Below are 5917 nucleotides of genomic sequence, written 5' to 3'. Positions count from 1 at the left end.
TCAGATTTAGAGTCTAAAATGGCTTTGAAATTCAGTCAGGGTTAAAAACATGGATCCTTTACTTTTTTGTCCTCTCTAATTATATATTAAGGGTTAAGTTTAATGGTTGAAAGATGATGAGCAGTATACAGTATTGTAATAACACATCTACTACCACATTAAAGTAAGAATAAAGTTATCCCTAATCAAATCAGCTTTGAAAAAAGAGAACATACCATCGTGTCTATGGTGGAAATAAGTTTTGCAAGTTTGTCTGCATGTAGAAAGCTTTTCCATGGTCTGTGGTTTTTACAAACATCAGTTTAAAGTGACTGCTGGAAGGAAGCATTTTAAATATATATTGGCCAGAGTGTGAGGGGTCAGTGATAATATTTTCCTTACTCATTTCCTGGTCTGGAAGGGAACAGGTCCTTGAGCCGTACAGCCTGCCTGTCAATATGTTGTCTGGTCAGCTCATTACTGGTCCTAAACCCAAACCAGATTGCTACAGGGTTGGTGAGGATGATTGTGTAGACATGGGCCAAGAGCTCTTGTGGTAGGCTGAACTTCATCAGCTGTCACTAGAAGAACATCCTCTAATGACTCTTAATAGCTATATTCCCAATGCTGACTTCTAAGTTCCAGTCCTGAAAGATAGTGGTTCTAAGGAAATTGAAGACTACTACTCAAGTCCTTAGGTAGAGGAGTTATTTGACATTATGTCAGTCCTTGTTGCTCTTGTACTTCTTCAACCTGAATCTCAAGTACCTTTTAATGGTTGATGAGATTGACTGGCAGAAGACTGCTGTTCATGGCTGTATTTTGCTTGCACCGCTATGCCTTTTGGTCTCTTTGGTGCGCCATTAGGAGTGTTGCGTTTGACATCCTGATAGTCTGGTTTAAAAGACACAGCAAGGGTTTGACACGGTTTTCTGGGTACTTTCAAGAACTATGACTGTCAGACCCAATGAGTGCTTCATGCTTAAGACAGATGTCAAGTTTTAGGCCATTTTGTTTCAGCAGCTGGGATACAGGTGGATAAATAGAATAAGACAATGAGCAACTGGTGCATTCTCATAAAGGTGATCCAGCAAATTTTGGGTTACATACAGCAGCCTGTTCCCCACACAACTAGCCAGGCTGTTACATTTTGTGTAAACTCCAAATCTGTTAAGCTGTATGATGGAGCTTACAATCAAGGCATCTTATATTCATGATTTCAGCTCACTGTCTTTATAGACATATGATATGCGGCCTGCAAAGTGAGTTTCATCAAGACATAGTTTGCCACTGTTGGTCTTAAAGACCTCGAGTGGCATATACATAGTTCTAAGCACCACATCTATCAACACCACTCTTGGTTAACCACAACCCCATCACTTTCGGGGTGAACTAGAATGCAGTCTGCACCTCAGGTCTTTTTACCCTACATTTTTGCATGCCCCCACTAATGCTCTTGTGGCTGAATGAGCACACTTTCCCACAGCTGAGTTTAAAATGTAGTGTAAAGATTGCTTAGTGACTGGAAAGGGCAAAGGGAGACTAAATCTGGAATGGTATGTTTAACAATTACAGATGGGTACGATGGTAAGGTAGATACATTTGGTCATATAGTGTGGAAAGAAATTACCAGATGCTTGCTACAACAACTACCAAGAGAAGCTGTCAACAGCAGGGAGGAGTTGAAACTACAATAGCCTTTGTTGCTATATATATATCATAATGATGGTCAAACTCGATCTTATTCTATCATTCAGATTAATTACCGAAAGAAGTGTTTCATTTCAACAGCCTGAATCTATATCAGACCATTATCTCATCTCATTTAAAATTTAAAATATTTCTTAGTCATGTATTTTGTCATGTTACTGTGTTAAACATGAAATCCATAATTGGATCATGAATCAACTTTTCTTTAAATGTGGTTATTAAGCCATGGTTAAAAATCAGATTTTGCACTGATTATAAAATACTGCTACTGACCTATAAGCACTGAATGGTCTTATGCTGAAGAACGTGAGCAAACGTTTTTTAATGATCCGACATGTCTACCTCAATCAAAAGGTGCATGATCTTTGCTGGTACCTAAAGAACTAAAGGCTATGGCTGGGAAAAAGCTTTTTCTTACAAAGCCCTGCAGTTATGGAACAGCCTTCTAGTTATTGTTTGGGACTCAGACACAGTCTCCGTGTTTAAGTCCTTTTCTGAAAACTCATTTGTTTAGTTAAGACTTTTATGAATAGATTTTGATTAGGTAAACCAGCAGATCTTGATGTTTCATAGGTACTGTATAGAGTGTTTTGGTGAACGGAGATGTTTGGATGTTGTTGCACCTCCAATCTCAAGCATTCACTTAGGTTTGTTGATAGTGGAGCGGCCGGCCGCTTTATGAGGAACCCAGGAAGCCCTCCTGTCTGTGTCACCTTCTGGCTCTCTCTTTTAGTTATGCTGCTAATGCTGTTCTTACCAGAATCCCTGCTTGCACTTACTCACATTGAATTCAATTGCATTTAATGTAAGATCCTCCTTGCTTAACTAGTTGCTAGAGGGAATACAACATTCTGATGCTTACAGACCTATTTACTAGGTTTACAAAAGCCATACCAACAAAGATGATACAGACTATGCCAATATGGATATATGCTCTTGTGTTATTGCCATTCTACAGCCTTTATCAAGGGTAGAATTTTTAAGTAAGTTCCATTAAAAACTGTACAGAAGCTAAAATGTACTATGCACAAAATGCTACGGTAATTCCTGCAAGAAATAATGAGCAAATTGAAGTGATGCAGATGGCAGGAACCATATATTTGACCTTTCAGAGTTTCGGTATCCTAGCACATTTATATACCATTGTCTGCAGATAGATGCAAGAATGGTGGCCCTATTGGTTGTGACAAGAATGAAAAAAAGCACTGCATATTTGGAATTTGGAACAATTGTACCCCAGAGCTCTACTCACATACCCCTGATTTGTATGATTACTGGAATAATTGATATTGGACTTTTAAAGCTATGATACAGTTTACATTGCCAGTAAACTGTGTTGTACTATTAAACATGCCTGAACAAAGCAATTACTTGTAAGTTTATTTAAGATAGTTGAATGTTTTGTACTTTAGAGTAGGCTTCAATCTGTTTGGCTAGATGTTCTCTGAAATATGTTGTTTAGGACAAGAAGGAAAGTCCCAGAAAAAAACTACCCAGAAGCAACAGAGTATTGGCAACAATCTTGTATTCTAGAAGATACAAATGCACATTCTTTTGTCTTTTTTCACCTTGGCAAACTTGATGCCATGTGACCTTCCCTGTCTAAGATTTAACAGAGGGAATCATACTAAGGCAAGCATTCTTTGGGATGTTGATGGGAAGGGTGGATATAGAATAGATTGCTTTACAAATGAAATTCTTTACAAATTTTGCATAGTACTATAATAATTAGCATCTAAAAATGTTTTCCTTTTTTTTAATTATCAATTCAGACTACTGCTCTCCCCTGGTTTGAAGAATTTTTATTTATTTATTTTCTGCACTAGCATGGAATGCATGCAAGTTTTAGTTGTGATTTTTATATTGGCTGTTGAGTACAGAAGACATGAGGCAGTGAGATGCAGACGTCAGTTTTGGTTGATGAATTTCAACAGAGTTAAGAATTTAAATATGGATTGGACATATGGTTTCAACAGGACATATAACACAGTTATAAATGCGGATAGGTCATGGTCTGCAAATCTTTCCGAAACTTCATAGACATCCAAGACAAATCATACAGTGTCTGAGAGACTTTGAAGAAACCGGCGCCAATTAGAGCCTCCTTTTTCAAACCCTCCATCCAGCAGTGAACACAGAAAAGGAGTTTTTGAATTGATCACAGCGAAGATAAAGCTAACTCAAGGTTCACATCCAGGACAATTTCTAAAAGCAAACATTCAGTGAGTCCCAACATTTATCACAACCCTTAATTCATCATCACTCCTCTGGATCTTTGATGTTAACCACCCACTACTGGACTGGATGATGGTCAAAGTCAACAAGTCTATAAAGCCACACATGTTCTACTGTATATTGTTCTGCCACAAGAAAGGAGAGAACTAAGTACCATCAGTTTTACTTTGAAAGAAAAGAAGAAGCTTCATGCAGTTCATGTGGTAACACTTACTCAGAATGTCCACAAATACGCATAATCGAATACTTAATCAATCAACAGTAATAATGATTAATAGTATCTTCTTAGCACATTCTATTAATTAAAAGGGTGACTTGCAGTATTATTAATGATCATTTACATATAAATGTTTATCTTGTGCACAATGTAGCTTATGCCAAATGTAATTTAAGTAGCTTGGAATTTTCAAATTGCAGTTTGTCCAAAAGAAGCCAACTTTATTGCTGTATTAAAAAAAATAGCTTTAATGATCATTTAAATGGAGGATGATCCATTTAAGCTACACAGTACGGTATAAAAAGGAAATTCATGTTAGTAATCTTTATTAATACAGCAAATCCTTATATTAATGTTGATATTCAACTTGTATTATATTCAATGACTTTTCATATATGACTTAACGTATATTTACATTTAAAGTAGTGCAAATGGTTCAATATTTCCTGATAAGTATTAATATATGCTTATTTGTAGACCTTAAAATATTAAAAATAAAAGTAATGTCAAAGGCCTTTAATAGTGTACACATTTTTATATACAACTGATAGTGTATAAGTAGTATAATGCTGGCAGTATTCTATATCATATACGAACGGAAATAAAATAATGGCAGGAATAAAATAATGGCAGGAAAACAGGAATGGCAGAAACCATTCCTGTTTTACAGCTCTAGGGTCCCTGGTTTAATTTTAAGCCTGGGCTACTGACTATGTGAGGTTTCACTTATTCTCTGATTTTCTATCAAGACACAGTGTATCCAACTTCTCGGGTCACGGGGAGCCTGTGCCTATCTCAGGCGTCATCGGGCATCAAGGCAGGATACACCCTGGACGGAGTGCCAACCCATCACAGGGCACACACACACTCTCATTCACTCACACACACACACACACACACACACACACACACACACACACACACACACACACACACACACACACACACACACACACACACACACACACACACAACGGACAATTTTCCAGAGATGCCAGTCGACCATGCATGTCTTTGGACCGGGGAAGGAAACCGGAGTACCCGGAGGAAACCCCCGAGGCACCTGGAGAACATGTAAACGCCACACACACAAGGCGGAGGCGGGAATCGAACCCCCAACCCTGGAGGTGTGAGGCGAATGTGCTAACCACTAAGCCACCGTGTACCGTGTCATGAATGAGTAAAATCATTTTCATAAGAGATATAAGATACAAACAATGAACAGTTCTGCATTTGACATTATTTAACAACAAAGTTGCCGGCTTTGTTCAGCTTGTTGTTCAGTTTGCTGATAAAGCTATGGTTAAGGTTTGTATTGGATGAACATTTTTCCTGAAGGTTTTTCAGGAAATAGCATCCAATGATCAAATGAATTGATGTATGCATACCAGTTTTAACAAAGTTAAATGCTGCAGTCTAATGCTTTTAGGGTTCTGACTGTCTTTCACCAAATTACTTCATGTAAAAGAATGTAAATATTTTAGTGGAACGTCTCTCCGAAACCCATTTGTGCTGATACCAAAAATGTACATATGGATTCTTCCAGTTTGTTTGAACTGTGCCAGGTCTCTAGGAGCTGGGAATGATTAACATGATTCTCTGTAATTGTAATTGTTTTTGTGGAAGTCTTCATTGTCAGCACTTGCTGCCTGTAGCTATTTTGGCTTCTCTTGATCATTGATGTGGTTTGGACCTGAACACAGCAAAGCTATTAATCCCATAAACCTCTAAAGACACAAGCCTCCCTATCTCCCTCCATTCTTTCTGACACCTTGG

This window comes from Tachysurus fulvidraco, chromosome 3, assembly GCF_022655615.1.
Source record: "Tachysurus fulvidraco isolate hzauxx_2018 chromosome 3, HZAU_PFXX_2.0, whole genome shotgun sequence".
Taxonomy (NCBI): domain Eukaryota; kingdom Metazoa; phylum Chordata; class Actinopteri; order Siluriformes; family Bagridae; genus Tachysurus; species Tachysurus fulvidraco.
Note: the sequence above shows the minus strand (reverse complement) of the source record.